This window comes from Protopterus annectens, chromosome 3.part0 (assembly GCF_019279795.1).
Source record: "Protopterus annectens isolate FY-2018-M chromosome 3.part0, PAN1.0, whole genome shotgun sequence".
Taxonomy (NCBI): Eukaryota; Metazoa; Chordata; order Ceratodontiformes; family Protopteridae; genus Protopterus; species Protopterus annectens.
This window is the reverse complement of record NC_056731.1, coordinates 1918386979-1918399537: the sequence shown is the minus strand read 5'-3', so window position 1 is coordinate 1918399537 and position 12559 is coordinate 1918386979. Positions and strand designations below refer to the sequence as shown.

Here is a 12559-nt window from a genome sequence, read left to right as displayed (position 1 = left end):
GCATCACTATAAATTTAAAAAAATCTGCATTGTTGCCCTGTCAGCATATCACATACATAGGCGCAAATTTAAATACAAGGAACATGTTTGCGAGTCTTCCACCAGACAGGGTATCATTAATTCGCCAGCAAGTGCAGATTTTATTAACATGCAACAGGATTCAAGTCAAGTTTGTCCTTCAAACACTGGGTTCCATAGCATCAGCAATTCTTCTTGTTCCCCTAGCCCGCTTTCACATGAGAATTCTCCAGTGGCTCCTATTCACACAGTGGTCCTTCCAACAGCTTCCCATGTCTCACAAGATTATGATCACAGAAGCATGCAAGAAGCACCTCGCTTGGTGGATGATCTCCCCATCATTGTCCCAGGACAGACTATTTGTGCTACCCCCTCCAGTCGCCATAGTAACCACGGACGCTTCCCTGATAGGGTGGGGGGGGGGCATTATCAGGGCAGGACAGTCCAAGGCACCTGGCAGCCTCACGAGTACCATTTGCATATAAATGCCTTGGAAATGAGAGCCGTGCTTTTAGCGTTGCAAGCCCTTCAGGACTCTCTCCCTCTCGGGACAATTGCAATTCAAACAGACAATATATCAGTGGTGTGGTACATCAACAAGCAGGGCGGAACCAGGTCCTACCCTCTATGTCGAGAAGCACTCAGACTTTGGCAGTGGGCGATCTCTTCCCAACATTTTCTGATCGCAAAGCACATCCCTGGGAGGTCCAACATCATAGCAGACAGGCTCAGCAGAGCAATTCTCATGCCTCACGAGTGGTCTCTGAATCAGGTAATTGCGGAACAGATCTTTCGCAAATGGGGGCAACCTTGCTGCGACCTATTTGCCACACCCTTCAACAGCAAGTGCAGCAATTTCTTTTCCCTTCTTTCGCTTCCTGGCCACTCCCCCAGAGATGCTCTAGCCCACGTTTGGCCTCAGGGACTTCTTTACGCTTTCCTTCCATTTCCCCTAATACCCAAACTCATGCAGAGAGCAACTGTGTTGGGTTGCAGAATGATCCTCATTGCCCCTTACTGGCCTCGACAGATATGGTTCCCTTTCCTGCATCATTACCTTGTCGAGCAGCCTTGGATTCTGGATCTTATTCCAGATCTACTGATTCATCAATCGGGCAGACTGCATCGATCCCTTCAAACGCTCCAGCTCACAGCTTGGTTGCTCCACTTCCAACCTGAGCCTGGTTCCTAATATTTCATTCTCTGTGCATGAAATTATTATCTCATCTCACAAATCCACAACTAGGAAAACTTATGCTAGCAAGTGGAAAGGTTTTTCTTGCTGGGGAGAGGCTAGGAATGTAGACCCCTTTTCAGCCCCTGTCCACGAGATTTTGGAATTTTTAACGGAACTCTTTCATTCTGGTTCCACTTCTGCTACAATCAGGGTTCAGTTAGCTGCCATTTCGCATTTTCACATTGGGTTGTCTTCTAACAACATTATGTCTCATAAGCTGTGTAAAGCCTTCCTCAAAGGAACCACCCTGCTTAGGCCCCCAGTGAGAGACCCTCCACCTCCATGGGATCTAAATTTGGTACTAGCTTCCCTAATCTTGCCACCTTTTGAACCTGCAGCATCTTGCTCCATTAAGTTTTTATCCTGGAAGACTCTTTTTCTGGTAGCCATTACGTCTGCCAGACATGTTTCGGAGCTTCAGGCTCTATGTATTCGTCCTCCATACTTAGTTTTTCATAATGATAGGGTCGCTCTAAGGACTAATCCTTCCTTCCTTCCTAAGGTCTGTTCACAAAATAATTTATATCAGTCCATAGACCTTCCTGTGTTCTTTCCTAATCACACCAATAAGGCAGAATATAAATTGCACCAGTTGGATGTTCACAGAGAACTGCGTTTTTATTTGCATAGGACAAAGGACATTAGGAAGTTGGACCAACTCTTCCTTTAGTATGCTGAGTGCAGACAGGGCCTTCCAGTCTCAAAGGGTAACATTATCTAGGTGGTTGTCTCACATTATTTCATTCATTTACCAGCTGAGAAACAAAGAATTATCTATCAAACCAAAAGGCCACTCTACTAGAGCATTGGCCACCTTGGTGGCCTTCCAATCTAGGTTGCCCATGGAATCTATCTGTGCAGCTGCTACGTGGGCTAACCCACATACCTTCATTTCTCATTATAAACTAGACATTGCTTCCAGAAACAGAGCTGATTTTGGTTCCACTGTTCTGAAGAGTCTGTTCCAGTGAGCCACCCAGGATAGTAGGTGCTAGGGATGCTGTCCCAACCAGCAAGAATGAAGGCAAAATAGACAACTTAACATAAAGAAGTTATTTACCTAGCATAACGTTCCATGTTAGTTGTCTTCTTCTTGCCTTCTTTCTTGCATCCCACTCTCCATCCCCCTATTCTAGTGGATCGAGAGGAGCTCCCTTTTTCAGATTTCATTGGCTGAACCTTCTCTGGTTGTCTTTTTCTGCTTAGATAGCTTCACAGTTAGGCCTAAGGGGCTACTAGGGCAGAATTCTTCCTTAGTTATGTCTGGAATAGCTTTTTCAAACGAGATCTGGGTAACTAGCGCCAGGCATCATGGGATATGGGGTAGCCTCGAGCCAGTAAACAGCTCTCGAGCTATTGAAGATGGCCGAGTCGCAGCCGAGGATCGGCTCCGATCCAACCAACCAGCAAGAAAGAAGGCAAGAAGAAGACAACTAACATGGAACGTTATGGTAGGTACATAACTTCTTTTTTTTTAACATGTTTAGCATGTAGGTCATTATTGAGTGTTTTTACAGTTTACTGGACTTTTACTCCTTACCCCCCTCCCCCCCTGCACACACACAAAATATTTTTACTGACTTTTGCTTGAATGCCCATATTAGTTATGTTTTCTTTAGAAAATGGCATTAGTTGAAGATTTGTATGCTGTAATGAAGTAACAAGAAAACATTTAATTTTGCTTCTTTGCCTACTCTAAAGCTATTGATTGTGTAGGCTGTGACAAACTGTGGGGCGTTCTTAGAGAATTGGTTATTAACACATCACCTTATTTACTGACTGAGAAGTCTGTATGCAGACCAGAAAACACCAGTTGGTAACTGATTGTTTCAATTCCTGGAAAAAGACTGTGACAAGGTTGTTTCAATGCCTGGAAAAAGACTGTGACAAGGTTGTGTTCTCTCCCTAATTATTTATTTTATAAACTGAATATGTTAAGTTGTCTATCTCGCCTTCATTCTTGCTGGATGGGTTCGGAGCCGACCTCGGCTCCGACTCGGCCACTCTAAAGCTCGAGAGTTGGTTCCACCGGCTCGAGGCTCCCCTTATATCCCACAATGCTAGGCGAGAGTTACCTCAGATCTCGTTTGCCGCTACAGCTTCGAGGTTGGTTTTCTACCGGTTCCTGGTAAGTTTTAGCTTTTTCTATAAAAAGTTACTCTTGTTTCCCCTTTTTTAGTTTAATTATTCCTAAATTAGTGTAGTTCATTAAACTCTATCCCCGAACCTATTTTCTTCCGTTTCTTGTCAAAAGAACTTTTAGTTCTTCCCTTGGGCCTTAGGCCTTCCCTTCCCTAGGGAGTGTTTGTGTAGTGTACTACTGCTTATTGTACTTATTTTTAGTATATTTTTACTATAATTGTGTTTTGACAGGGTATAACTGGTGTGTTTGAGTGTGTGTTTGTGTTCACCAGTTAGGCTATGTCTAAAGAAGCAAAGGGCTCGGGATTCAAGAAGTGTGATGCGTGCTGTCAGAAAATGTCTCTGACAGCCGCTCACACTTCTTGTGTCTATTGTCTGGGGCCTTTGCACCTGCAGGACTCCTGTGCTGTCTGCCATGGCTTCAGCCCCAGGGTCCTTCAGGAAAGAAAAACAAGCTCATTTTGAGAGGCTTGTTGAAGCCTGAGGATTCCCTGTCTGTCTCAACAGGAAGCCCTCCAAGGCATCGAGGTCTTCGGCTCCGGCTTCTGAGCCGAGACCTCAGGTTGTTCAACCTTTGCCTTTATCGGCTCCGGCTGGAGCCGATAAGACTCAGTCCACAGTTTCTGTGGCTCCTCGGCTCCGGCCGGAGCCGAGGTTATCGAGGTACCTGTGTCGGCTCCGACAAGACCTTCGAGCCGACAACCAGAAAGAGGTCTAGGTCACCTTCTCTTGGCTCCGTTCATTCGGCTCCAGGTTCTCCCCTGCTGTCTGAACGGAGCCAAAGGTCTCATTCCTCTAGGTCATCGAGGTTGTCCGATCATGACCTTCAGAGGGTGGTGAGTCGACTACTCAAGTCTGAGGCACTGGCCCAGATGCTTCAGAGCCCGACTCATCAGTCGGTGCCTGTCCCGGTCCATCAACTCCTTCCTCCTTGACTCTCTTGAGCTCGGGCCGGGTCGTCGGAACCGAGACTGTGGTCACCTCGGAGCCGAGACAATTGTCTTCGGCTCCGTCGTCGGCTCCGTTTTCTTCCATGGAGGAATCTCGGCGCCGGACTTCCCTCGTCGGCTCCGGGGGGGGGGGTGGCATCGGGCCCTTGTCCGACCCCCCTCTCCCTCTCGGTGCTTCGGCGCTGGTGAGTTCGGCTCCGACATCGGCCTCGGAGCCATCACTGTCGGTGCCGAGGGGGGTCTTTAGCTCCTCGGAGCGGGGACCTCTGGCTCTGCCTGACGGGGGTGCTTTCGAGGTCATGCGGAGTGCGTTAGAGCCTGGCTCTACTCCACAGTCGGCTCCGTCCGCCCCTCCCTCTACGGTGCCTCAGGTCAAGTCGACTCACTCCCTCATCCCGGACCGCAGAGAGCCAACTCCTCAGGAGCCTCCTGTGGGGATTTCATCCTCTTCCGAGGCCTCTCCTGATTTGGCAGAAGAGCCCCCTCGGAAGAGGAAGTGCAAGAGGAAGCACATTGACTCACCTGAGTCTATCACGTCCGACACAGATCTGGATGATTCTGAGGGTTCCCCCCGTTCCCCTTCTGAAGATGTCTCTTTTGCAGACATTCTGGAGATCCTTAAACAGAGGGGAAATTGGCCAGCCCTCAACCCTTCGGAGGACGAATCTGTGTATCTTGAGGCGTTTGGCTCTCGTCCTTCCACCTCCTGGGTGTCCCCCCCCCTTCGACCCCCTCATGCAGGTGGTTGCTAAAAGGCATGGACGGCTCCTGATTCAGTGGACCCCACTCCCAGGAGACCCTCCAAATTCATCACAGCTCCAGCAGACAAGGAATTTTTATCAAAAGGAGTCTCTGTGGATGCTATGGTGGTAGCTGCCGCCACAAAGAAGGAACTGGCTGATCCTTCAGTGCCTGTCCATCCACCTAACAAGGAATCTAGGTCCATGGATAGGTACGGAAGCGGATGTTCTCCTCAGCGACATTTACTATGCGTTAAGCTGAATTACCTGTGCCATTTCACTCGTCTTCAAAGGGACTTGATCAAAGAAGCGAGTGAAATGCTTAGAACCCTACAGCTGCGGTTTCAAGAAAAATGAACACGCAGCTGGCTATCCTTAATTCTATTTCCAACTCCTCCATGCGCCTCCTCTCTTATGCGGCCGATGGAGCGAGCAGAGCCGCAGGAACAGGGTAGCCTTACGTAGGCACGCCTGGATGCGGCTATGCAATTTTGGAACCTTTCAAGGCGTCTTTCACAAACTCCCTTTTGATGGATCATCCCTTTTGGTCCACAAGTGAAAGAAACCCTGACTAGGTGCGAGACGGATGGCAAGACCCTTTCTGCCGTCGGAGTCCGTTTTCCACTCCTTCTAGGCCTTACCCCAAAGGCCAGAAGGGGAAAGATGTGGTTCCGTAAACAATCTCAAGGGACTTCGCCTGACGACAGAGTCGGTTCCCGCCAGAGGCAGAGGGGAACAACAATGGTAGACGTCGCCCTAGAGGCAGAGGGGTCCGCAGAACCAGGGCAATCGAAACGTCTTCCGATAAGCCCTTTCAGCATCCCTGAGGTGTTGCCCGACTGCCCATCTTCGGAGGCAGTCGGGGAAGATTGTCACTGTACCCAGAAGCCTGGCTATCCTTGACACAAGACAAATGGGTACAGTCCATCATTTCGAAGGTTATTCTATTCCCTTTCTTCGTTTTCCAAGTCAGTCAAAAATCCCTTCCAGATGTTCCACCGCTCAAAGGGATATAGCAGCTTTGGAAATTTCAAAACTGCTTGCAAAAGAGCTATTCAGCCAGTGCCAGCAGACCAACTAGGATCCGGAATCTACTCAAGGTTCTTTTTAGTTCCAAAGACGGGACTGGAGACCAATTTTGGATCTCAGTATCTTGAACAGATCGGTCAAGAAAACAAGATTTCGGATGGTCACGCTGCAATCCATTCTTCCCCTGTTGGGAAAAGGAAACTGGATGTGCTCTATAGACCTTCAGGACGCGTACTATCACATAAAATGAACAGGCGCTCCAGAAGATTCCTCCGCTTCAGGCTGGGAACCAGTCATTTTCAATTCAGGGCCCTGCCCTTTGGTCTCACCACTGCCCCCCAGGTGTTTACCAAATGCATGGCAGTGGTAGCTTCTCACCTGAGACGACAAGGATTCCAGGTGTTTCCATATTTGGACGACTGGCTCCTCACAGCTCCCACCAAGCATCTCCTTTTGATGGCCAGAGATTACACTTTTCGCTGTCAAGAACTGGGTATCTCAATAAATTGCGAAAAGTCTGTTTTGTCGCCTTGTCGTACTATTACCTACATAGGCGCAAATTTAGATACTGTAAACATGTCTGCAACACTAACGAACCAAAGGATATCAGACATTCAAAATTGGTGTCTCTTCTTCTCAACAACAACAGAGCCAAGGCCAGGTTAGTTCTAAAGGTGTTGGGAATCATGGCAGCGCCATACCTCTCTCCCATTGGCCAGATACCACATGCGGATCCTTCAGTGGATGCTTTTTCTCAATGGTCATACCAGGAACTTCCAATGTCTCACACCATTATGATCACGCGTGCAAAAGCATCTCATGTGGTGGATGTCTTCCCCAGCTCCTGTTGGGGAGACCATTTGTTCCACCTCCTCCGGTTGCTACTCTGACAACGGATGCCTCCCTGATCGGGTGGGGGCATTATCAGGGCAGGACAGTCCAGGGCACATGGCAACCAAACGAATGCCACTTGCACATAAATGTTCTGGAGATGAGAGCAGTGCTTTTAGCGTTGCAAGCCCTTCAAGACTCTCTTCCCTTGGGAACGATTGCAATCCAGACAGACAATATGTCTGTAGTGTGGTACATCAACAAACAAGGCGGAACCAGATCATACCCCTGTGTCGAGAAGCACTCAGACTGTGGCAATGGGCGATTTCTTCTCAGCGTTTTCTGATAGCAACGCACATCTCCGGGAAGTCCAATCACATTGCGGACAAGTTGAGCAGAGCTATTCTCATGCCTCACGAGTGGTCTCTGAAAGACTCTGTAGTGAGAGAGATATTTCTCAAGTGGGGTCAGCCTTGCTGTGATCTTTTTGCTACTCCCCAAAACAGCAAGTGCAGAGAGTACTTCACTCTATTCCCTTTACCAGGCCAACCCAGCAGGGACGCTAGTCCAAGTTTGGCCCCGGGACTTCTGTATGCATTTCCTCCTTTCCCACTGATCTCTCAAGTAATACAGAAAGCTATCGCTCAGAAGGCCTCATTGATCCTCATTGCTCCTTACTGGCCTCGACAAGTGTGGTTCCCCTTTCTACATCGATTTCTTTTGAGCGACCGTGGAATCTGGACCTAGTTCCAGATCTTTTGATCCACCAGTCGGGTCAGTTTCATCGCTCCCTCCCCTCTCTGAACCTCACTGCTTGGTTCCTCCAATTCCAACCGTAGCCAGGCTTCCTCAATTATCTCACTCTGTTAGAGATATTTTGATAGCTTCCCATAAATCTTCCACTCGAAAGATTTATTTGAGTAAGTGGAAACGCTTCTCATATTGGGCACAAGGAAAGGACATAGATCCTTTCACCGCTTCCATCCAACTAGTCCTTGATTTTCTAGCTGAACTCTTCCATGCAGGTTCATCTCCATCTACTCTTAAGGTTCAATTGGCAGCTATTTCTAATTTCCATGTGGGTATTTCTGAATCTGCCCTAATGTCCCACAAACTCTGCAAAGCCTTTTTGAAAGGAGTTTTTCTTCTCAGACCTCCTGTAAGAAATCCTCCTTCTCCTTGGGACCTAAATTTAGTTCTTGCTTCTTTGATTCTTTCCCCTTTCGAACCTGCAGCTTCATGTTCCTTAAAGTTATTATCATGGAAAACTCTCTTTCTGGTGGCTATCACATCAGCTAGAAGAATTTCAGAACTTCAAGCACTCAGTTGTCGTTCTCCTTACCTTGTGTTTCATAAGGACAGAGTTTCCTTACGAACTAACCCGTCCTTTTGCCTAAGGTGGTTTCAACATCAAATCTAAACCAATGCATTGACCTTCCTGTCTTTTTCCCGAGTATTCAAATAGGTCTGAACAAAAATTACACTACCTGGATGTTCATCGTCAATTAAGGTACTACTTGGACAGGACGAAACTATTCAGAAAATCTGATCAGCTGTTTGTCTCCTATCGGAAAGCAGAAAGGGACTTCCAGTTTCAAAGGTATCTTTATCCAGATGGCTAACATCTCTGATTACCCTTGTTTATGAGATTAGACACCAGAAACTGCCTAATAAACCTAAAGCCCATTCCACCAGAGCTTTGGCTACTTCTCTAGCCTTCCAAGACAGACTGCCTATTGACACCATTTGTGCAGCGGCTACTTGGGCTACTCCTCACACTTTTATTTCCCATTATAAGTTGGATTTAGCTTCTAGGCATAGAGCTAATTTTGGTTCCACTGTTCTCAGGAGTCTGTTCCGTTAGGCCACCCGGGACAAGGTGCTAGGGACGCGGTCCCATCCAGCAAGAATGAAGGCGAGATAGACAACTTAACATATAGAAGTTATGTTCTTACCATAACGTTCCATGTTAGTTGTCTTCTTCTCGCCTTCTTCTTGCATCCCACCCTCCTTCCCCCTGGCCTGGACAGACCTAGAGGAGTTGTGATCGTGACCTCTCTTTCTACCACCTCTTTCTTAGCTATATGCTATTACGCATATTTCTTGTTTCAGGATGTAGGTCACCCTTCTTCTCCCTGTTGTTAGAGGTGGACTCTGTTATAGTTATTCTGTTTTATACTGTTACTATCATAAGCTGGGGTTAGCTTACAAACGAGATCTGAGGTAACTCTCGCCTAGCATTGTGGGATATAAGGGGAGCCTCGAGCCGGTGGAACCAACTCTCGAGCTTTAGAGTGGCCGAGTCGGAGCCGAGGTCGGCTCCGAACCCATCCAGCAAGAAGAAGGCGAGAAGAAGACAACTAACATGGAACGTTATGGTAAGAACATAACTTCTATATATTGTGCTTAATACAAGATTGGATTAATCTGGGGTAAAAATTACGAGGATAAATACTCTTGATCTGTAATGGCTGAAAACTGAGAAGAGTTGAAGAGCTTTTTGATGAATTAAAAAAATAAGATTATGCCATCTAGACTTATTAGTTCTTTGTAAATAATTGAAGAAGTAATGGCACTGACAGGTTTTGTTGTCCTTAGCTCAAATATGTCTTTAGATGGTGATTTAGTTGTGAAATTGATACTTGCCTCTTGAGAGGAAAGTTGTGACAAATATGGATAAGATTTTAAAGAGGAAAGGCATTGTTAGCAAAGGTCCATATTGTCAAAGCTGTGGTTTTCCTAGTAATAGCATATGGCTGTGAGAATTGGATTATAAGTAAGGTTGTGTGCTGAAAAATTGATGCTTTTGCAAATTTTATGGATTACAAGACAATCAAATGAGTTAGTTCTTAATGAAGCAATCACAGAGTACTAATTGAAAGTTCTTTTTTAATTAACTGAGAGGTTTCATGGTAAAACTAAAATTCAGATAATATGGCCAAATAATGTGAAAAAAGGATTAACTGGAGAAGACTGTTAAGCTGGTGAAGATTGAAGGCAAAAGAAGAATAGGGTAACAAAGGTTAAGATGGATAAACAGTATTACTGAACTTATGAATATGAATCTACAAGAATTTAAGCAGTGATTTACAGACAGACCTTGAGGTCACAAATGGCTGGATTCTACTAAACAGTAATTTTTGCACAAATAACCTTCACCTTCCTAAAATTTCTGACAATCTGATTTCACTTTCTTATTTGATTATTGTGCTGCAGTGGCTCGAGCCTGCTGAAGATTCTGAGTGTTAGGCTTGATAAAATCAGCTCCAGATCCATCTGAGGCTCTGTACTTCATCACGTTCAGAGCTGTAGTCGACTGTGCTTTCAAGATCTCATTGAAAATAACTTTTTAATTAAGGCTTTGGTTGTGTGTAACATCATAATATTCTTTACCCTTGTATCATGTATGTTTGCTGCATTATTTTACAGTGTAAACTTATTAATATTCTAAGGCAAACAAACAGATCAATCAGTGGTCTGGTTGAAAATCAGGCAATATACACACAAAGAAGTCCGGAAATGATCTCTGGAGAACATCCTGACCAACTATGTTTGAAATATTTTGCTGATAAAATTAATTTGCAGCTCAATTGAATGGCAAAGCATTTTAATTATATTGTTTAGTGGTTTCATTTTATTGATCAGTATAATTAAGTCTTAACATTCCTTCTCAATGCTACTAGCTGTTGAGCTCTATTTCCTTCATCAGGGAAACATTGCAAATGCAAATCGTGTAAAAGAAATACACATTATTCAAATTCTCTGTAAGTAAATCACATGATATCCAAGGAGTGGAACAATACATGCTGCCATCTTTCTTACTACTAGTACCTGCATTACAAGTAAAACCTTCAGTGAATCCAGTAAAAAAGGCAGCCTAATGTGGCTCCTCTGATAAAAGGTAGTCCTGTATCTTCAGCTATAGCAGATGAAATGTTCACAAATAAAAATGAAAGTAAACCAAGTGTCCCTGTTGCACTACAAAGCAAATAACATGACATTCGCACACACAACACATGCACACCATAAACATTATGTAACGTAAGAGTAAACTAGAAGTACTGAGAAAATGATTTGTATTAAAACAGCACATCCATTGACTTTATAAGGAAAAAGTGGAAAGATTGGACTTTTGCTGACTGTTAAACTTGTGAGGGACTGAAATGCATATGCCCCACTTCATGTCATAATTGTTTAGAAGGACACTGAGGAGAGAAGGAGATAAAAAAAGGAAAAAAGAAAAGTAAGTAAAACCGTTTTTGTTCTTAAAAGTGTTTACATGGGACATTTCATGATACAAATTTTAAAGTATTTTCAGTTATTGTTTGTCATAAATGCTAAGGAAACAAGTGCCTTTTTCTTTTCTTCTTTTATAGTTTTAACAAATGTAGGCATTACAGTGTCAAATGAGAAGGAATGCTAGACAAAAGCATGTTCTTTCCTTACAGATCTGGTTTTCACGTACTAAGTATTTCTGTAGGGTATGGTCAACAAGCTTGGCACAAGTGTACGTAGGGGAACCTCTACCATCTACTAAGGGGCGCATAGGAGGATCATGTAGCCCTTTATGTATCTTAGGTATCCCAAATATACATGGGAATCTTGGGTAAATGGTCTTCAAGTAATTGAATTGATCTTGGTCTATACACCCATCATGGAACATCTCTTCAAGATTATTTTTAATAGTGTTATACGCCTTCCTACAGAAATACTTAGTACGTGAAAACCAGATCTGTAAGGATTCATGGTCATTTCTGGTAACCATTTGGATATAACCTTTAGGAGAGGTAAAAATATGAAATCCCTCTTCGAAAATTCCAACTCTAGTTTCACAAGAATACCTGGCATGTATAAATGTCAAAATTGCAATTATTGCAAATATATACATGAAACTAATAGATTTTGTGTAAATGGTCACTATTTTAACCTGCGATGTAGAGCAACTTGTAACACAGGCATGGTTGTGTATTTGGCACAATGCCAGAAGTGTCCAGGATTTTACGTAGGGAAGACCGAACGTAAATTGAGAGAGCGCATTTACGAGCATCAGTACGCAATGAGGAAAAGGAAGGAAGAAAATGCATTAGCTAGACATGTAATCTCATTTAGCGACCATTCCTTTAAATTTATGGTCATTGACCAGGTACTAGAAAAGAAAAGAGGTGCTCCCCTTAAACTGCTACTTGAGGAGTCAGAACTTAAATGGTAGACTAGGTTGAATGCTTATGCACAACCAGGCCTTAATGATAGTTGCTCAATTAGCAGTGTCTTAAAACTAAAGAGCCTCACAAGATAGCTTTTTGTTTTATAACCCTAGTATCACTTTTACTACTAGTGAGTTAGGTTAGATCAGTTTTTCTTTTGAATTCTAACTGAACTCTTACATTTAGCCTCTATGAAAAACAATTTTTGGTCATTTTTTTGGTTTAGAGTTCATGCATCAAATTCACCAACACACTTTGATATTATTTAACTATGCGGAACGAACAAGCATTGTGGCACAGTTAATAATATTCATACCCATAGACTGGTTTCCCCAGTCTTGGTTTATTACCACGTGCAACACCTATATGATATTGAGTGAATTGTCATGACAGCATTAGGTACTGCTT

The 12559-nt window shown here is 44.3% G+C and overlaps 1 protein-coding gene across 1 annotated transcript in view; it reads left to right on the top strand.

Moving 5' to 3' along the window:
• NBEAL2 (neurobeachin like 2) overlaps nucleotides 1-12559 on the top strand; it is a 3059867-nt gene that overhangs the window by 1776665 nt on the left and 1270643 nt on the right. The window lies entirely within an intron of this gene.